Source organism: Schistocerca americana, unplaced genomic scaffold (genome assembly GCF_021461395.2).
Source record: "Schistocerca americana isolate TAMUIC-IGC-003095 unplaced genomic scaffold, iqSchAmer2.1 HiC_scaffold_1369, whole genome shotgun sequence".
NCBI lineage: Eukaryota > Metazoa > Arthropoda > Insecta > Orthoptera > Acrididae > Schistocerca > Schistocerca americana.
Window position 1 is genome coordinate 14,031 of NW_025725448.1, and position 17,911 is coordinate 31,941.

The window sequence follows — 17,911 nt, forward strand, 5'->3', positions numbered from 1 at the left end:
TGTTTATAAGGAATCGGTAGTGCCACCTGCAGCCTGAGGAACATGAGCACAAAATCAGGAGGGCACCGTGATTTCAATCACTGGGTCACTATCGTCATTGCAGCGACAGCAAGGCAGAACTTTAAAAAGTGCCGTGACCCGGATTCGAGCCTGGGTTGTTGCGGTCACAACGCAATGTCCTGACCACTAGACGATCACGGCCACGGAGCCACCGCGGAATTCAACTCTCGCGACTGCAAGTGGCTGTGCACAGCAAAGCTCGGCCGACTGTGTCTCGCAACAGCTGTGTCAGACGCGGTCTCCATTATATGTATACTGGCAAACGAACGTGCCCGCGCTGATGGACACTGAGCAGAGTGGTTAGCTGCATTCAACCCCCGTGGCAATGTCTTGCAGTCCTCCAAGTCTGTTGACCGCAGGTATGTGCCCGGATAAGAGGTGGACAGATGTCGCATCTCTCTCGCCGTCACTTGTGGCCGCGAATCATATTTTACGTAGTTTTCTGCAAGCGTCAGCGGAGCGTCAGTCGAGCTAAGTCGGGACAAGTCGCATAAGAGGAGCAATAAAATGTGCATTTCCGGTGCCGGGAATCGAACCCAGGCCTCCTGGGCGAGAGCCAGGTATCTCAGCCACTAGACGACACCGGATAACGACACAAGCACTCCTCCAACAAACACGGCGAGCGCCCACCCGCTACTTGACGACAACTGCAAAAATTTACGTTTCCACTTCGTAGAACGGCATGCTCGGGACGCATCTCGTGGAGACGAACGCCAGCAATCATGAGACCAAACTGCGCCGGTGAATCCTGTTGTTACACCACGCACCACTGTGCTACGACAGTTTAAGAAACCGACGCTGCGCTTTTTCCTTCGCGGGAAATCAGTACTCCTGTTTTCGAGACAGAAAACGTTGGCAGCGGTGGGATTCGAACCCACGCCTCCCAAGAGACTGGTGCCTGAAACCAGCGCCTTAGACCGCTCGGCCACGCTACCTACGCGACGCGGCGGTCACAGGAGCTGCGTTCTACCCCACGAGAACACACCGCAATGGCACAAAAACGAGAAGTAAAAATTGGCAGCGGTGGGATTCGAACCCACGCCTCCGAAGAGACTGGTGCCTTAAACCAGCGCCTTAGACCGCTCGGCCACGCTACCTACACCAGTGTTCCTGGCATTTGTAGAATGCAGTGCACGACACAGCTTCCTGATCTGCTGCGACTGGTTGCTCGAACATCGCACCTCGAACGACTGCCCTTTTCGAATAGAGATTAACTACACAGGCAGCTGCCAGCGCCCTGGTGCGGCGGCATCGCGTGTTTATAAGGAATCGGTAGTGCCACCTGCAGCCTGAGGAACATGAGCACAAAATCAGGAGGGCACCGTGATTTCAATCACTGGGTCACTATCGTCATTGCAGCGACAGCAAGGCAGAACTTTAAAAAGTGCCGTGACCCGGATTCGAGCCTGGGTTGTTGCGGTCACAACGCAATGTCCTGACCACTAGACGATCACGGCCACGGAGCCACCGCGGAATTCAACTCTCGCGACTGCAAGTGGCTGTGCACAGCAAAGCTCGGCCGACTGTGTCTCGCAACAGCTGTGTCAGACGCGGTCTCCATTATATGTATACTGGCAAACGAACGTGCCCGCGCTGATGGACACTGAGCAGAGTGGTTAGCTGCATTCAACCCCCGTGGCAATGTCTTGCAGTCCTCCAAGTCTGTTGACCGCAGGTATGTGCCCGGATAAGAGGTGGACAGATGTCGCATCTCTCTCGCCGTCACTTGTGGCCGCGAATCATATTTTACGTAGTTTTCTGCAAGCGTCAGCGGAGCGTCAGTCGAGCTAAGTCGGGACAAGTCGCATAAGAGGAGCAATAAAATGTGCATTTCCGGTACCGGGAATCGAACCCAGGCCTCCTGGGCGAGAGCCAGGTATCCCAGCCACTAGACGACACCGGATAACGACACAAGCACTCCTCCAACAAACACGGCGAGCGCCCACCCGCTACTTGACGACAACTGCAAAAATTTACGTTTCCACTTCGTAGAACGGCATGCTCGGGACGCATCTCGTGGAGACGAACGCCAGCAATCATGAGACCAAACTGCGCCGGTGAATCCTGTTGTTACACCACGCACCACTGTGCTACGACAGTTTAAGAAACCGACGCTGCGCTTTTTCCTTCGCGGGAAATCAGTGCTCCTGTTTTCGAGACAGAAAACGTTGGCAGCGGTGGGATTCGAACCCACGCCTCCCAAGAGACTGGTGCCTGAAACCAGCGCCTTAGACCGCTCGGCCACGCTACCTACGCGACGCGGCGGTCACAGGAGCTGCGTTCTACCCCACGAGAACACACCGCAATGGCACAAAAACGAGAAGTAAAAATTGGCAGCGGTGGGATTCGAACCCACGCCTCCGAAGAGACTGGTGCCTTAAACCAGCGCCTTAGACCGCTCGGCCACGCTACCTACACCAGTGTTCCTGGCATTTGTAGAATGCAGTGCACGACACAGCTTCCTGATCTGCTGCGACTGGTTGCTCGAACATCGCACCTCGAACGACTGCCCTTTTCGAATAGAGATTAACTACACAGGCAGCTGCCAGCGCCCTGGTGCGGCGGCATCGCGTGTTTATAAGGAATCGGTAGTGCCACCTGCAGCCTGAGGAACATGAGCACAAAATCAGGAGGGCACCGTGATTTCAATCACTGGGTCACTATCGTCATTGCAGCGACAGCAAGGCAGAACTTTAAAAAGTGCCGTGACCCGGATTCGAGCCTGGGTTGTTGCGGTCACAACGCAATGTCCTGACCACTAGACGATCACGGCCACGGAGCCACCGCGGAATTCAACTCTCGCGACTGCAAGTGGCTGTGCACAGCAAAGCTCGGCCGACTGTGTCTCGCAACAGCTGTGTCAGACGCGGTCTCCATTATATGTATACTGGCAAACGAACGTGCCCGCGCTGATGGACACTGAGCAGAGTGGTTAGCTGCATTCAACCCCCGTGGCAATGTCTTGCAGTCCTCCAAGTCTGTTGACCGCAGGTATGTGCCCGGATAAGAGGTGGACAGATGTCGCATCTCTCTCGCCGTCACTTGTGGCCGCGAATCATATTTTACGTAGTTTTCTGCAAGCGTCAGCGGAGCGTCAGTCGAGCTAAGTCGGGACAAGTCGCATAAGAGGAGCAATAAAATGTGCATTTCCGGTACCGGGAATCGAACCCAGGCCTCCTGGGCGAGAGCCAGGTATCCCAGCCACTAGACGACACCGGATAACGACACAAGCACTCCTCCAACAAACACGGCGAGCGCCCACCCGCTACTTGACGACAACTGCAAAAATTTACGTTTCCACTTCGTAGAACGGCATGCTCGGGACGCATCTCGTGGAGACGAACGCCAGCAATCATGAGACCAAACTGCGCCGGTGAATCCTGTTGTTACACCACGCACCACTGTGCTACGACAGTTTAAGAAACCGACGCTGCGCTTTTTCCTTCGCGGGAAATCAGTGCTCCTGTTTTCGAGACAGAAAACGTTGGCAGCGGTGGGATTCGAACCCACGCCTCCCAAGAGACTGGTGCCTGAAACCAGCGCCTTAGACCGCTCGGCCACGCTACCTACGCGACGCGGCGGTCACAGGAGCTGCGTTCTACCCCACGAGAACACACCGCAATGGCACAAAAACGAGAAGTAAAAATTGGCAGCGGTGGGATTCGAACCCACGCCTCCGAAGAGACTGGTGCCTTAAACCAGCGCCTTAGACCGCTCGGCCACGCTACCTACACCAGTGTTCCTGGCATTTGTAGAATGCAGTGCACGACACAGCTTCCTGATCTGCTGCGACTGGTTGCTCGAACATCGCACCTCGAACGACTGCCCTTTTCGAATAGAGATTAACTACACAGGCAGCTGCCAGCGCCCTGGTGCGGCGGCATCGCGTGTTTATAAGGAATCGGTAGTGCCACCTGCAGCCTGAGGAACATGAGCACAAAATCAGGAGGGCACCGTGATTTCAATCACTGGGTCACTATCGTCATTGCAGCGACAGCAAGGCAGAACTTTAAAAAGTGCCGTGACCCGGATTCGAGCCTGGGTTGTTGCGGTCACAACGCAATGTCCTGACCACTAGACGATCACGGCCACGGAGCCACCGCGGAATTCAACTCTCGCGACTGCAAGTGGCTGTGCACAGCAAAGCTCGGCCGACTGTGTCTCGCAACAGCTGTGTCAGACGCGGTCTCCATTATATGTATACTGGCAAACGAACGTGCCCGCGCTGATGGACACTGAGCAGAGTGGTTAGCTGCATTCAACCCCCGTGGCAATGTCTTGCAGTCCTCCAAGTCTGTTGACCGCAGGTATGTGCCCGGATAAGAGGTGGACAGATGTCGCATCTCTCTCGCCGTCACTTGTGGCCGCGAATCATATTTTACGTAGTTTTCTGCAAGCGTCAGCGGAGCGTCAGTCGAGCTAAGTCGGGACAAGTCGCATAAGAGGAGCAATAAAATGTGCATTTCCGGTACCGGGAATCGAACCCAGGCCTCCTGGGCGAGAGCCAGGTATCCCAGCCACTAGACGACACCGGATAACGACACAAGCACTCCTCCAACAAACACGGCGAGCGCCCACCCGCTACTTGACGACAACTGCAAAAATTTACGTTTCCACTTCGTAGAACGGCATGCTCGGGACGCATCTCGTGGAGACGAACGCCAGCAATCATGAGACCAAACTGCGCCGGTGAATCCTGTTGTTACACCACGCACCACTGTGCTACGACAGTTTAAGAAACCGACGCTGCGCTTTTTCCTTCGCGGGAAATCAGTGCTCCTGTTTTCGAGACAGAAAACGTTGGCAGCGGTGGGATTCGAACCCACGCCTCCCAAGAGACTGGTGCCTGAAACCAGCGCCTTAGACCGCTCGGCCACGCTACCTACGCGACGCGGCGGTCACAGGAGCTGCGTTCTACCCCACGAGAACACACCGCAATGGCACAAAAACGAGAAGTAAAAATTGGCAGCGGTGGGATTCGAACCCACGCCTCCGAAGAGACTGGTGCCTTAAACCAGCGCCTTAGACCGCTCGGCCACGCTACCTACACCAGTGTTCCTGGCATTTGTAGAATGCAGTGCACGACACAGCTTCCTGATCTGCTGCGACTGGTTGCTCGAACATCGCACCTCGAACGACTGCCCTTTTCGAATAGAGATTAACTACACAGGCAGCTGCCAGCGCCCTGGTGCGGCGGCATCGCGTGTTTATAAGGAATCGGTAGTGCCACCTGCAGCCTGAGGAACATGAGCACAAAATCAGGAGGGCACCGTGATTTCAATCACTGGGTCACTATCGTCATTGCAGCGACAGCAAGGCAGAACTTTAAAAAGTGCCGTGACCCGGATTCGAGCCTGGGTTGTTGCGGTCACAACGCAATGTCCTGACCACTAGACGATCACGGCCACGGAGCCACCGCGGAATTCAACTCTCGCGACTGCAAGTGGCTGTGCACAGCAAAGCTCGGCCGACTGTGTCTCGCAACAGCTGTGTCAGACGCGGTCTCCATTATATGTATACTGGCAAACGAACGTGCCCGCGCTGATGGACACTGAGCAGAGTGGTTAGCTGCATTCAACCCCCGTGGCAATGTCTTGCAGTCCTCCAAGTCTGTTGACCGCAGGTATGTGCCCGGATAAGAGGTGGACAGATGTCGCATCTCTCTCGCCGTCACTTGTGGCCGCGAATCATATTTTACGTAGTTTTCTGCAAGCGTCAGCGGAGCGTCAGTCGAGCTAAGTCGGGACAAGTCGCATAAGAGGAGCAATAAAATGTGCATTTCCGGTACCGGGAATCGAACCCAGGCCTCCTGGGCGAGAGCCAGGTATCCCAGCCACTAGACGACACCGGATAACGACACAAGCACTCCTCCAACAAACACGGCGAGCGCCCACCCGCTACTTGACGACAACTGCAAAAATTTACGTTTCCACTTCGTAGAACGGCATGCTCGGGACGCATCTCGTGGAGACGAACGCCAGCAATCATGAGACCAAACTGCGCCGGTGAATCCTGTTGTTACACCACGCACCACTGTGCTACGACAGTTTAAGAAACCGACGCTGCGCTTTTTCCTTCGCGGGAAATCAGTGCTCCTGTTTTCGAGACAGAAAACGTTGGCAGCGGTGGGATTCGAACCCACGCCTCCCAAGAGACTGGTGCCTGAAACCAGCGCCTTAGACCGCTCGGCCACGCTACCTACGCGACGCGGCGGTCACAGGAGCTGCGTTCTACCCCACGAGAACACACCGCAATGGCACAAAAACGAGAAGTAAAAATTGGCAGCGGTGGGATTCGAACCCACGCCTCCGAAGAGACTGGTGCCTTAAACCAGCGCCTTAGACCGCTCGGCCACGCTACCTACACCAGTGTTCCTGGCATTTGTAGAATGCAGTGCACGACACAGCTTCCTGATCTGCTGCGACTGGTTGCTCGAACATCGCACCTCGAACGACTGCCCTTTTCGAATAGAGATTAACTACACAGGCAGCTGCCAGCGCCCTGGTGCGGCGGCATCGCGTGTTTATAAGGAATCGGTAGTGCCACCTGCAGCCTGAGGAACATGAGCACAAAATCAGGAGGGCACCGTGATTTCAATCACTGGGTCACTATCGTCATTGCAGCGACAGCAAGGCAGAACTTTAAAAAGTGCCGTGACCCGGATTCGAGCCTGGGTTGTTGCGGTCACAACGCAATGTCCTGACCACTAGACGATCACGGCCACGGAGCCACCGCGGAATTCAACTCTCGCGACTGCAAGTGGCTGTGCACAGCAAAGCTCGGCCGACTGTGTCTCGCAACAGCTGTGTCAGACGCGGTCTCCATTATATGTATACTGGCAAACGAACGTGCCCGCGCTGATGGACACTGAGCAGAGTGGTTAGCTGCATTCAACCCCCGTGGCAATGTCTTGCAGTCCTCCAAGTCTGTTGACCGCAGGTATGTGCCCGGATAAGAGGTGGACAGATGTCGCATCTCTCTCGCCGTCACTTGTGGCCGCGAATCATATTTTACGTAGTTTTCTGCAAGCGTCAGCGGAGCGTCAGTCGAGCTAAGTCGGGACAAGTCGCATAAGAGGAGCAATAAAATGTGCATTTCCGGTGCCGGGAATCGAACCCAGGCCTCCTGGGCGAGAGCCAGGTATCTCAGCCACTAGACGACACCGGATAACGACACAAGCACTCCTCCAACAAACACGGCGAGCGCCCACCCGCTACTTGACGACAACTGCAAAAATTTACGTTTCCACTTCGTAGAACGGCATGCTCGGGACGCATCTCGTGGAGACGAACGCCAGCAATCATGAGACCAAACTGCGCCGGTGAATCCTGTTGTTACACCACGCACCACTGTGCTACGACAGTTTAAGAAACCGACGCTGCGCTTTTTCCTTCGCGGGAAATCAGTACTCCTGTTTTCGAGACAGAAAACGTTGGCAGCGGTGGGATTCGAACCCACGCCTCCCAAGAGACTGGTGCCTGAAACCAGCGCCTTAGACCGCTCGGCCACGCTACCTACGCGACGCGGCGGTCACAGGAGCTGCGTTCTACCCCACGAGAACACACCGCAATGGCACAAAAACGAGAAGTAAAAATTGGCAGCGGTGGGATTCGAACCCACGCCTCCGAAGAGACTGGTGCCTTAAACCAGCGCCTTAGACCGCTCGGCCACGCTACCTACACCAGTGTTCCTGGCATTTGTAGAATGCAGTGCACGACACAGCTTCCTGATCTGCTGCGACTGGTTGCTCGAACATCGCACCTCGAACGACTGCCCTTTTCGAATAGAGATTAACTACACAGGCAGCTGCCAGCGCCCTGGTGCGGCGGCATCGCGTGTTTATAAGGAATCGGTAGTGCCACCTGCAGCCTGAGGAACATGAGCACAAAATCAGGAGGGCACCGTGATTTCAATCACTGGGTCACTATCGTCATTGCAGCGACAGCAAGGCAGAACTTTAAAAAGTGCCGTGACCCGGATTCGAGCCTGGGTTGTTGCGGTCACAACGCAATGTCCTGACCACTAGACGATCACGGCCACGGAGCCACCGCGGAATTCAACTCTCGCGACTGCAAGTGGCTGTGCACAGCAAAGCTCGGCCGACTGTGTCTCGCAACAGCTGTGTCAGACGCGGTCTCCATTATATGTATACTGGCAAACGAACGTGCCCGCGCTGATGGACACTGAGCAGAGTGGTTAGCTGCATTCAACCCCCGTGGCAATGTCTTGCAGTCCTCCAAGTCTGTTGACCGCAGGTATGTGCCCGGATAAGAGGTGGACAGATGTCGCATCTCTCTCGCCGTCACTTGTGGCCGCGAATCATATTTTACGTAGTTTTCTGCAAGCGTCAGCGGAGCGTCAGTCGAGCTAAGTCGGGACAAGTCGCATAAGAGGAGCAATAAAATGTGCATTTCCGGTGCCGGGAATCGAACCCAGGCCTCCTGGGCGAGAGCCAGGTATCCCAGCCACTAGACGACACCGGATAACGACACAAGCACTCCTCCAACAAACACGGCGAGCGCCCACCCGCTACTTGACGACAACTGCAAAAATTTACGTTTCCACTTCGTAGAACGGCATGCTCGGGACGCATCTCGTGGAGACGAACGCCAGCAATCATGAGACCAAACTGCGCCGGTGAATCCTGTTGTTACACCACGCACCACTGTGCTACGACAGTTTAAGAAACCGACGCTGCGCTTTTTCCTTCGCGGGAAATCAGTACTCCTGTTTTCGAGACAGAAAACGTTGGCAGCGGTGGGATTCGAACCCACGCCTCCCAAGAGACTGGTGCCTGAAACCAGCGCCTTAGACCGCTCGGCCACGCTACCTACGCGACGCGGCGGTCACAGGAGCTGCGTTCTACCCCACGAGAACACACCGCAATGGCACAAAAACGAGAAGTAAAAATTGGCAGCGGTGGGATTCGAACCCACGCCTCCGAAGAGACTGGTGCCTTAAACCAGCGCCTTAGACCGCTCGGCCACGCTACCTACACCAGTGTTCCTGGCATTTGTAGAATGCAGTGCACGACACAGCTTCCTGATCTGCTGCGACTGGTTGCTCGAACATCGCACCTCGAACGACTGCCCTTTTCGAATAGAGATTAACTACACAGGCAGCTGCCAGCGCCCTGGTGCGGCGGCATCGCGTGTTTATAAGGAATCGGTAGTGCCACCTGCAGCCTGAGGAACATGAGCACAAAATCAGGAGGGCACCGTGATTTCAATCACTGGGTCACTATCGTCATTGCAGCGACAGCAAGGCAGAACTTTAAAAAGTGCCGTGACCCGGATTCGAGCCTGGGTTGTTGCGGTCACAACGCAATGTCCTGACCACTAGACGATCACGGCCACGGAGCCACCGCGGAATTCAACTCTCGCGACTGCAAGTGGCTGTGCACAGCAAAGCTCGGCCGACTGTGTCTCGCAACAGCTGTGTCAGACGCGGTCTCCATTATATGTATACTGGCAAACGAACGTGCCCGCGCTGATGGACACTGAGCAGAGTGGTTAGCTGCATTCAACCCCCGTGGCAATGTCTTGCAGTCCTCCAAGTCTGTTGACCGCAGGTATGTGCCCGGATAAGAGGTGGACAGATGTCGCATCTCTCTCGCCGTCACTTGTGGCCGCGAATCATATTTTACGTAGTTTTCTGCAAGCGTCAGCGGAGCGTCAGTCGAGCTAAGTCGGGACAAGTCGCATAAGAGGAGCAATAAAATGTGCATTTCCGGTGCCGGGAATCGAACCCAGGCCTCCTGGGCGAGAGCCAGGTATCCCAGCCACTAGACGACACCGGATAACGACACAAGCACTCCTCCAACAAACACGGCGAGCGCCCACCCGCTACTTGACGACAACTGCAAAAATTTACGTTTCCACTTCGTAGAACGGCATGCTCGGGACGCATCTCGTGGAGACGAACGCCAGCAATCATGAGACCAAACTGCGCCGGTGAATCCTGTTGTTACACCACGCACCACTGTGCTACGACAGTTTAAGAAACCGACGCTGCGCTTTTTCCTTCGCGGGAAATCAGTACTCCTGTTTTCGAGACAGAAAACGTTGGCAGCGGTGGGATTCGAACCCACGCCTCCCAAGAGACTGGTGCCTGAAACCAGCGCCTTAGACCGCTCGGCCACGCTACCTACGCGACGCGGCGGTCACAGGAGCTGCGTTCTACCCCACGAGAACACACCGCAATGGCACAAAAACGAGAAGTAAAAATTGGCAGCGGTGGGATTCGAACCCACGCCTCCGAAGAGACTGGTGCCTTAAACCAGCGCCTTAGACCGCTCGGCCACGCTACCTACACCAGTGTTCCTGGCATTTGTAGAATGCAGTGCACGACACAGCTTCCTGATCTGCTGCGACTGGTTGCTCGAACATCGCACCTCGAACGACTGCCCTTTTCGAATAGAGATTAACTACACAGGCAGCTGCCAGCGCCCTGGTGCGGCGGCATCGCGTGTTTATAAGGAATCGGTAGTGCCACCTGCAGCCTGAGGAACATGAGCACAAAATCAGGAGGGCACCGTGATTTCAATCACTGGGTCACTATCGTCATTGCAGCGACAGCAAGGCAGAACTTTAAAAAGTGCCGTGACCCGGATTCGAGCCTGGGTTGTTGCGGTCACAACGCAATGTCCTGACCACTAGACGATCACGGCCACGGAGCCACCGCGGAATTCAACTCTCGCGACTGCAAGTGGCTGTGCACAGCAAAGCTCGGCCGACTGTGTCTCGCAACAGCTGTGTCAGACGCGGTCTCCATTATATGTATACTGGCAAACGAACGTGCCCGCGCTGATGGACACTGAGCAGAGTGGTTAGCTGCATTCAACCCCCGTGGCAATGTCTTGCAGTCCTCCAAGTCTGTTGACCGCAGGTATGTGCCCGGATAAGAGGTGGACAGATGTCGCATCTCTCTCGCCGTCACTTGTGGCCGCGAATCATATTTTACGTAGTTTTCTGCAAGCGTCAGCGGAGCGTCAGTCGAGCTAAGTCGGGACAAGTCGCATAAGAGGAGCAATAAAATGTGCATTTCCGGTGCCGGGAATCGAACCCAGGCCTCCTGGGCGAGAGCCAGGTATCCCAGCCACTAGACGACACCGGATAACGACACAAGCACTCCTCCAACAAACACGGCGAGCGCCCACCCGCTACTTGACGACAACTGCAAAAATTTACGTTTCCACTTCGTAGAACGGCATGCTCGGGACGCATCTCGTGGAGACGAACGCCAGCAATCATGAGACCAAACTGCGCCGGTGAATCCTGTTGTTACACCACGCACCACTGTGCTACGACAGTTTAAGAAACCGACGCTGCGCTTTTTCCTTCGCGGGAAATCAGTACTCCTGTTTTCGAGACAGAAAACGTTGGCAGCGGTGGGATTCGAACCCACGCCTCCCAAGAGACTGGTGCCTGAAACCAGCGCCTTAGACCGCTCGGCCACGCTACCTACGCGACGCGGCGGTCACAGGAGCTGCGTTCTACCCCACGAGAACACACCGCAATGGCACAAAAACGAGAAGTAAAAATTGGCAGCGGTGGGATTCGAACCCACGCCTCCGAAGAGACTGGTGCCTTAAACCAGCGCCTTAGACCGCTCGGCCACGCTACCTACACCAGTGTTCCTGGCATTTGTAGAATGCAGTGCACGACACAGCTTCCTGATCTGCTGCGACTGGTTGCTCGAACATCGCACCTCGAACGACTGCCCTTTTCGAATAGAGATTAACTACACAGGCAGCTGCCAGCGCCCTGGTGCGGCGGCATCGCGTGTTTATAAGGAATCGGTAGTGCCACCTGCAGCCTGAGGAACATGAGCACAAAATCAGGAGGGCACCGTGATTTCAATCACTGGGTCACTATCGTCATTGCAGCGACAGCAAGGCAGAACTTTAAAAAGTGCCGTGACCCGGATTCGAGCCTGGGTTGTTGCGGTCACAACGCAATGTCCTGACCACTAGACGATCACGGCCACGGAGCCACCGCGGAATTCAACTCTCGCGACTGCAAGTGGCTGTGCACAGCAAAGCTCGGCCGACTGTGTCTCGCAACAGCTGTGTCAGACGCGGTCTCCATTATATGTATACTGGCAAACGAACGTGCCCGCGCTGATGGACACTGAGCAGAGTGGTTAGCTGCATTCAACCCCCGTGGCAATGTCTTGCAGTCCTCCAAGTCTGTTGACCGCAGGTATGTGCCCGGATAAGAGGTGGACAGATGTCGCATCTCTCTCGCCGTCACTTGTGGCCGCGAATCATATTTTACGTAGTTTTCTGCAAGCGTCAGCGGAGCGTCAGTCGAGCTAAGTCGGGACAAGTCGCATAAGAGGAGCAATAAAATGTGCATTTCCGGTGCCGGGAATCGAACCCAGGCCTCCTGGGCGAGAGCCAGGTATCCCAGCCACTAGACGACACCGGATAACGACACAAGCACTCCTCCAACAAACACGGCGAGCGCCCACCCGCTACTTGACGACAACTGCAAAAATTTACGTTTCCACTTCGTAGAACGGCATGCTCGGGACGCATCTCGTGGAGACGAACGCCAGCAATCATGAGACCAAACTGCGCCGGTGAATCCTGTTGTTACACCACGCACCACTGTGCTACGACAGTTTAAGAAACCGACGCTGCGCTTTTTCCTTCGCGGGAAATCAGTACTCCTGTTTTCGAGACAGAAAACGTTGGCAGCGGTGGGATTCGAACCCACGCCTCCCAAGAGACTGGTGCCTGAAACCAGCGCCTTAGACCGCTCGGCCACGCTACCTACGCGACGCGGCGGTCACAGGAGCTGCGTTCTACCCCACGAGAACACACCGCAATGGCACAAAAACGAGAAGTAAAAATTGGCAGCGGTGGGATTCGAACCCACGCCTCCGAAGAGACTGGTGCCTTAAACCAGCGCCTTAGACCGCTCGGCCACGCTACCTACACCAGTGTTCCTGGCATTTGTAGAATGCAGTGCACGACACAGCTTCCTGATCTGCTGCGACTGGTTGCTCGAACATCGCACCTCGAACGACTGCCCTTTTCGAATAGAGATTAACTACACAGGCAGCTGCCAGCGCCCTGGTGCGGCGGCATCGCGTGTTTATAAGGAATCGGTAGTGCCACCTGCAGCCTGAGGAACATGAGCACAAAATCAGGAGGGCACCGTGATTTCAATCACTGGGTCACTATCGTCATTGCAGCGACAGCAAGGCAGAACTTTAAAAAGTGCCGTGACCCGGATTCGAGCCTGGGTTGTTGCGGTCACAACGCAATGTCCTGACCACTAGACGATCACGGCCACGGAGCCACCGCGGAATTCAACTCTCGCGACTGCAAGTGGCTGTGCACAGCAAAGCTCGGCCGACTGTGTCTCGCAACAGCTGTGTCAGACGCGGTCTCCATTATATGTATACTGGCAAACGAACGTGCCCGCGCTGATGGACACTGAGCAGAGTGGTTAGCTGCATTCAACCCCCGTGGCAATGTCTTGCAGTCCTCCAAGTCTGTTGACCGCAGGTATGTGCCCGGATAAGAGGTGGACAGATGTCGCATCTCTCTCGCCGTCACTTGTGGCCGCGAATCATATTTTACGTAGTTTTCTGCAAGCGTCAGCGGAGCGTCAGTCGAGCTAAGTCGGGACAAGTCGCATAAGAGGAGCAATAAAATGTGCATTTCCGGTGCCGGGAATCGAACCCAGGCCTCCTGGGCGAGAGCCAGGTATCCCAGCCACTAGACGACACCGGATAACGACACAAGCACTCCTCCAACAAACACGGCGAGCGCCCACCCGCTACTTGACGACAACTGCAAAAATTTACGTTTCCACTTCGTAGAACGGCATGCTCGGGACGCATCTCGTGGAGACGAACGCCAGCAATCATGAGACCAAACTGCGCCGGTGAATCCTGTTGTTACACCACGCACCACTGTGCTACGACAGTTTAAGAAACCGACGCTGCGCTTTTTCCTTCGCGGGAAATCAGTACTCCTGTTTTCGAGACAGAAAACGTTGGCAGCGGTGGGATTCGAACCCACGCCTCCCAAGAGACTGGTGCCTGAAACCAGCGCCTTAGACCGCTCGGCCACGCTACCTACGCGACGCGGCGGTCACAGGAGCTGCGTTCTACCCCACGAGAACACACCGCAATGGCACAAAAACGAGAAGTAAAAATTGGCAGCGGTGGGATTCGAACCCACGCCTCCGAAGAGACTGGTGCCTTAAACCAGCGCCTTAGACCGCTCGGCCACGCTACCTACACCAGTGTTCCTGGCATTTGTAGAATGCAGTGCACGACACAGCTTCCTGATCTGCTGCGACTGGTTGCTCGAACATCGCACCTCGAACGACTGCCCTTTTCGAATAGAGATTAACTACACAGGCAGCTGCCAGCGCCCTGGTGCGGCGGCATCGCGTGTTTATAAGGAATCGGTAGTGCCACCTGCAGCCTGAGGAACATGAGCACAAAATCAGGAGGGCACCGTGATTTCAATCACTGGGTCACTATCGTCATTGCAGCGACAGCAAGGCAGAACTTTAAAAAGTGCCGTGCCCCGGATTCGAGCCTGGGTTGTTGCGGCCACAACGCAATGTCCTGACCACTAGACGATCACGGCCACGGAGCCACCGCGGAATTCAACTCTCGCGACTGCAAGTGGCTGTGCACAGCAAAGCTCGGCCGACTGTGTCTCGCAACAGCTGTGTCAGACGCGGTCTCCATTATATGTATACTGGCAAACGAACGTGCCCGCGCTGATGGACACTGAGCAGAGTGGTTAGCTGCATTCAACCCCCGTGGCAATGTCTTGCAGTCCTCCAAGTCTGTTGACCGCAGGTATGTGCCCGGATAAGAGGTGGACAGATGTCGCATCTCTCTCGCCGTCACTTGTGGCCGCGAATCATATTTTACGTAGTTTTCTGCAAGCGTCAGCGGAGCGTCAGTCGAGCTAAGTCGGGACAAGTCGCATAAGAGGAGCAATAAAATGTGCATTTCCGGTACCGGGAATCGAACCCAGGCCTCCTGGGCGAGAGCCAGGTATCCCAGCCACTAGACGACACCGGATAACGACACAAGCACTCCTCCAACAAACACGGCGAGCGCCCACCCGCTACTTGACGACAACTGCAAAAATTTACGTTTCCACTTCGTAGAACGGCATGCTCGGGACGCATCTCGTGGAGACGAACGCCAGCAATCATGAGACCAAACTGCGCCGGTGAATCCTGTTGTTACACCACGCACCACTGTGCTACGACAGTTTAAGAAACCGACGCTGCGCTTTTTCCTTCGCGGGAAATCAGTGCTCCTGTTTTCGAGACAGAAAACGTTGGCAGCGGTGGGATTCGAACCCACGCCTCCCAAGAGACTGGTGCCTGAAACCAGCGCCTTAGACCGCTCGGCCACGCTACCTACGCGACGCGGCGGTCACAGGAGCTGCGTTCTACCCCACGAGAACACACCGCAATGGCACAAAAACGAGAAGTAAAAATTGGCAGCGGTGGGATTCGAACCCACGCCTCCGAAGAGACTGGTGCCTTAAACCAGCGCCTTAGACCGCTCGGCCACGCTACCTACACCAGTGTTCCTGGCATTTGTAGAATGCAGTGCACGACACAGCTTCCTGATCTGCTGCGACTGGTTGCTCGAACATCGCACCTCGAACGACTGCCCTTTTCGAATAGAGATTAACTACACAGGCAGCTGCCAGCGCCCTGGTGCGGCGGCATCGCGTGTTTATAAGGAATCGGTAGTGCCACCTGCAGCCTGAGGAACATGAGCACAAAATCAGGAGGGCACCGTGATTTCAATCACTGGGTCACTATCGTCATTGCAGCGACAGCAAGGCAGAACTTTAAAAAGTGCCGTGACCCGGATTCGAGCCTGGGTTGTTGCGGTCACAACGCAATGTCCTGACCACTAGACGATCACGGCCACGGAGCCACCGCGGAATTCAACTCTCGCGACTGCAAGTGGCTGTGCACAGCAAAGCTCGGCCGACTGTGTCTCGCAACAGCTGTGTCAGACGCGGTCTCCATTATATGTATACTGGCAAACGAACGTGCCCGCGCTGATGGACACTGAGCAGAGTGGTTAGCTGCATTCAACCCCCGTGGCAATGTCTTGCAGTCCTCCAAGTCTGTTGACCGCAGGTATGTGCCCGGATAAGAGGTGGACAGATGTCGCATCTCTCTCGCCGTCACTTGTGGCCGCGAATCATATTTTACGTAGTTTTCTGCAAGCGTCAGCGGAGCGTCAGTCGAGCTAAGTCGGGACAAGTCGCATAAGAGGAGCAATAAAATGTGCATTTCCGGTGCCGGGAATCGAACCCAGGCCTCCTGGGCGAGAGCCAGGTATCCCAGCCACTAGACGACACCGGATAACGACACAAGCACTCCTCCAACAAACACGGCGAGCGCCCACCCGCTACTTGACGACAACTGCAAAAATTTACGTTTCCACTTCGTAGAACGGCATGCTCGGGACGCATCTCGTGGAGACGAACGCCAGCAATCATGAGACCAAACTGCGCCGGTGAATCCTGTTGTTACACCACGCACCACTGTGCTACGACAGTTTAAGAAACCGACGCTGCGCTTTTTCCTTCGCGGGAAATCAGTACTCCTGTTTTCGAGACAGAAAACGTTGGCAGCGGTGGGATTCGAACCCACGCCTCCCAAGAGACTGGTGCCTGAAACCAGCGCCTTAGACCGCTCGGCCACGCTACCTACGCGACGCGGCGGTCACAGGAGCTGCGTTCTACCCCACGAGAACACACCGCAATGGCACAAAAACGAGAAGTAAAAATTGGCAGCGGTGGGATTCGAACCCACGCCTCCGAAGAGACTGGTGCCTTAAACCAGCGCCTTAGACCGCTCGGCCACGCTACCTACACCAGTGTTCCTGGCATTTGTAGAATGCAGTGCACGACACAGCTTCCTGATCTGCTGCGACTGGTTGCTCGAACATCGCACCTCGAACGACTGCCCTTTTCGAATAGAGATTAACTACACAGGCAGCTGCCAGCGCCCTGGTGCGGCGGCATCGCGTGTTTATAAGGAATCGGTAGTGCCACCTGCAGCCTGAGGAACATGAGCACAAAATCAGGAGGGCACCGTGATTTCAATCACTGGGTCACTATCGTCATTGCAGCGACAGCAAGGCAGAACTTTAAAAAGTGCCGTGACCCGGATTCGAGCCTGGGTTGTTGCGGTCACAACGCAATGTCCTGACCACTAGACGATCACGGCCACGGAGCCACCGCGGAATTCAACTCTCGCGACTGCAAGTGGCTGTGCACAGCAAAGCTCGGCCGACTGTGTCTCGCAACAGCTGTGTCAGACGCGGTCTCCATTATATGTATACTGGCAAACGAACGTGCCCGCGCTGATGGACACTGAGCAGAGTGGTTAGCTGCATTCAACCCCCGTGGCAATGTCTTGCAGTCCTCCAAGTCTGTTGACCGCAGGTATGTGCCCGGATAAGAGGTGGACAGATGTCGCATCTCTCTCGCCGTCACTTGTGGCCGCGAATCATATTTTACGTAGTTTTCTGCAAGCGTCAGCGGAGCGTCAGTCGAGCTAAGTCGGGACAAGTCGCATAAGAGGAGCAATAAAATGTGCATTTCCGGTGCCGGGAATCGAACCCAGGCCTCCTGGGCGAGAGCCAGGTATCCCAGCCACTAGACGACACCGGATAACGACACAAGCACTCCTCCAACAAACACGGCGAGCGCCCACCCGCTACTTGACGACAACTGCAAAAATTTACGTTTCCACTTCGTAGAACGGCATGCTCGGGACGCATCTCGTGGAGACGAACGCCAGCAATCATGAGACCAAACTGCGCCGGT

The 17,911-nt window shown here is 55.4% G+C and overlaps 40 non-coding genes across 40 annotated transcripts; all 40 read right to left on the minus strand.

Annotated features, from left to right (window-relative positions):
* Positions 1-575: 575 nt before the first annotated feature.
* Positions 576-647, minus strand: Trnae-cuc. The gene has a single exon. It is a non-coding gene; the product is annotated as a tRNA-Glu (tRNA).
* A 266-nt stretch (positions 648-913) lies between these two features.
* On the minus strand, positions 914-995 carry Trnal-cag. Its single transcript has one exon. It is a non-coding gene; the product is annotated as a tRNA-Leu (tRNA).
* An 80-nt stretch (positions 996-1,075) lies between these two features.
* Positions 1,076-1,157, minus strand: Trnal-aag. Its single transcript has one exon. It is a non-coding gene; the product is annotated as a tRNA-Leu (tRNA).
* Positions 1,158-1,891: 734 nt separating this feature from the next.
* Trnae-cuc lies at positions 1,892-1,963 on the minus strand. Its single transcript has one exon. It is a non-coding gene; the product is annotated as a tRNA-Glu (tRNA).
* A 266-nt stretch (positions 1,964-2,229) lies between these two features.
* Positions 2,230-2,311, minus strand: Trnal-cag. Its single transcript has one exon. It is a non-coding gene; the product is annotated as a tRNA-Leu (tRNA).
* Positions 2,312-2,391: 80 nt separating this feature from the next.
* On the minus strand, positions 2,392-2,473 carry Trnal-aag. The gene has a single exon. It is a non-coding gene; the product is annotated as a tRNA-Leu (tRNA).
* A 734-nt stretch (positions 2,474-3,207) lies between these two features.
* On the minus strand, positions 3,208-3,279 carry Trnae-cuc. The gene has a single exon. It is a non-coding gene; the product is annotated as a tRNA-Glu (tRNA).
* Positions 3,280-3,545: 266 nt separating this feature from the next.
* Trnal-cag lies at positions 3,546-3,627 on the minus strand. Its single transcript has one exon. It is a non-coding gene; the product is annotated as a tRNA-Leu (tRNA).
* An 80-nt stretch (positions 3,628-3,707) lies between these two features.
* Positions 3,708-3,789, minus strand: Trnal-aag. The gene has a single exon. It is a non-coding gene; the product is annotated as a tRNA-Leu (tRNA).
* A 734-nt stretch (positions 3,790-4,523) lies between these two features.
* On the minus strand, positions 4,524-4,595 carry Trnae-cuc. The gene has a single exon. It is a non-coding gene; the product is annotated as a tRNA-Glu (tRNA).
* Positions 4,596-4,861: 266 nt separating this feature from the next.
* Trnal-cag lies at positions 4,862-4,943 on the minus strand. The gene has a single exon. It is a non-coding gene; the product is annotated as a tRNA-Leu (tRNA).
* Positions 4,944-5,023: 80 nt separating this feature from the next.
* Trnal-aag lies at positions 5,024-5,105 on the minus strand. Its single transcript has one exon. It is a non-coding gene; the product is annotated as a tRNA-Leu (tRNA).
* Positions 5,106-5,839: 734 nt separating this feature from the next.
* On the minus strand, positions 5,840-5,911 carry Trnae-cuc. The gene has a single exon. It is a non-coding gene; the product is annotated as a tRNA-Glu (tRNA).
* Positions 5,912-6,177: 266 nt separating this feature from the next.
* On the minus strand, positions 6,178-6,259 carry Trnal-cag. The gene has a single exon. It is a non-coding gene; the product is annotated as a tRNA-Leu (tRNA).
* Positions 6,260-6,339: 80 nt separating this feature from the next.
* Positions 6,340-6,421, minus strand: Trnal-aag. The gene has a single exon. It is a non-coding gene; the product is annotated as a tRNA-Leu (tRNA).
* Positions 6,422-7,155: 734 nt separating this feature from the next.
* On the minus strand, positions 7,156-7,227 carry Trnae-cuc. The gene has a single exon. It is a non-coding gene; the product is annotated as a tRNA-Glu (tRNA).
* Positions 7,228-7,493: 266 nt separating this feature from the next.
* Trnal-cag lies at positions 7,494-7,575 on the minus strand. Its single transcript has one exon. It is a non-coding gene; the product is annotated as a tRNA-Leu (tRNA).
* Positions 7,576-7,655: 80 nt separating this feature from the next.
* On the minus strand, positions 7,656-7,737 carry Trnal-aag. Its single transcript has one exon. It is a non-coding gene; the product is annotated as a tRNA-Leu (tRNA).
* A 734-nt stretch (positions 7,738-8,471) lies between these two features.
* On the minus strand, positions 8,472-8,543 carry Trnae-cuc. The gene has a single exon. It is a non-coding gene; the product is annotated as a tRNA-Glu (tRNA).
* Positions 8,544-8,809: 266 nt separating this feature from the next.
* Positions 8,810-8,891, minus strand: Trnal-cag. The gene has a single exon. It is a non-coding gene; the product is annotated as a tRNA-Leu (tRNA).
* Positions 8,892-8,971: 80 nt separating this feature from the next.
* Trnal-aag lies at positions 8,972-9,053 on the minus strand. Its single transcript has one exon. It is a non-coding gene; the product is annotated as a tRNA-Leu (tRNA).
* Positions 9,054-9,787: 734 nt separating this feature from the next.
* On the minus strand, positions 9,788-9,859 carry Trnae-cuc. Its single transcript has one exon. It is a non-coding gene; the product is annotated as a tRNA-Glu (tRNA).
* Positions 9,860-10,125: 266 nt separating this feature from the next.
* On the minus strand, positions 10,126-10,207 carry Trnal-cag. Its single transcript has one exon. It is a non-coding gene; the product is annotated as a tRNA-Leu (tRNA).
* Positions 10,208-10,287: 80 nt separating this feature from the next.
* Positions 10,288-10,369, minus strand: Trnal-aag. The gene has a single exon. It is a non-coding gene; the product is annotated as a tRNA-Leu (tRNA).
* A 734-nt stretch (positions 10,370-11,103) lies between these two features.
* On the minus strand, positions 11,104-11,175 carry Trnae-cuc. The gene has a single exon. It is a non-coding gene; the product is annotated as a tRNA-Glu (tRNA).
* Positions 11,176-11,441: 266 nt separating this feature from the next.
* Positions 11,442-11,523, minus strand: Trnal-cag. The gene has a single exon. It is a non-coding gene; the product is annotated as a tRNA-Leu (tRNA).
* Positions 11,524-11,603: 80 nt separating this feature from the next.
* Trnal-aag lies at positions 11,604-11,685 on the minus strand. The gene has a single exon. It is a non-coding gene; the product is annotated as a tRNA-Leu (tRNA).
* Positions 11,686-12,419: 734 nt separating this feature from the next.
* Positions 12,420-12,491, minus strand: Trnae-cuc. Its single transcript has one exon. It is a non-coding gene; the product is annotated as a tRNA-Glu (tRNA).
* Positions 12,492-12,757: 266 nt separating this feature from the next.
* Trnal-cag lies at positions 12,758-12,839 on the minus strand. Its single transcript has one exon. It is a non-coding gene; the product is annotated as a tRNA-Leu (tRNA).
* Positions 12,840-12,919: 80 nt separating this feature from the next.
* Trnal-aag lies at positions 12,920-13,001 on the minus strand. Its single transcript has one exon. It is a non-coding gene; the product is annotated as a tRNA-Leu (tRNA).
* Positions 13,002-13,735: 734 nt separating this feature from the next.
* On the minus strand, positions 13,736-13,807 carry Trnae-cuc. The gene has a single exon. It is a non-coding gene; the product is annotated as a tRNA-Glu (tRNA).
* Positions 13,808-14,073: 266 nt separating this feature from the next.
* On the minus strand, positions 14,074-14,155 carry Trnal-cag. Its single transcript has one exon. It is a non-coding gene; the product is annotated as a tRNA-Leu (tRNA).
* Positions 14,156-14,235: 80 nt separating this feature from the next.
* Trnal-aag lies at positions 14,236-14,317 on the minus strand. Its single transcript has one exon. It is a non-coding gene; the product is annotated as a tRNA-Leu (tRNA).
* A 734-nt stretch (positions 14,318-15,051) lies between these two features.
* Positions 15,052-15,123, minus strand: Trnae-cuc. The gene has a single exon. It is a non-coding gene; the product is annotated as a tRNA-Glu (tRNA).
* A 266-nt stretch (positions 15,124-15,389) lies between these two features.
* On the minus strand, positions 15,390-15,471 carry Trnal-cag. The gene has a single exon. It is a non-coding gene; the product is annotated as a tRNA-Leu (tRNA).
* Positions 15,472-15,551: 80 nt separating this feature from the next.
* Trnal-aag lies at positions 15,552-15,633 on the minus strand. The gene has a single exon. It is a non-coding gene; the product is annotated as a tRNA-Leu (tRNA).
* Positions 15,634-16,367: 734 nt separating this feature from the next.
* Positions 16,368-16,439, minus strand: Trnae-cuc. The gene has a single exon. It is a non-coding gene; the product is annotated as a tRNA-Glu (tRNA).
* A 266-nt stretch (positions 16,440-16,705) lies between these two features.
* On the minus strand, positions 16,706-16,787 carry Trnal-cag. Its single transcript has one exon. It is a non-coding gene; the product is annotated as a tRNA-Leu (tRNA).
* Positions 16,788-16,867: 80 nt separating this feature from the next.
* Positions 16,868-16,949, minus strand: Trnal-aag. The gene has a single exon. It is a non-coding gene; the product is annotated as a tRNA-Leu (tRNA).
* Positions 16,950-17,683: 734 nt separating this feature from the next.
* On the minus strand, positions 17,684-17,755 carry Trnae-cuc. Its single transcript has one exon. It is a non-coding gene; the product is annotated as a tRNA-Glu (tRNA).
* Positions 17,756-17,911: the final 156 nt, after the last annotated feature.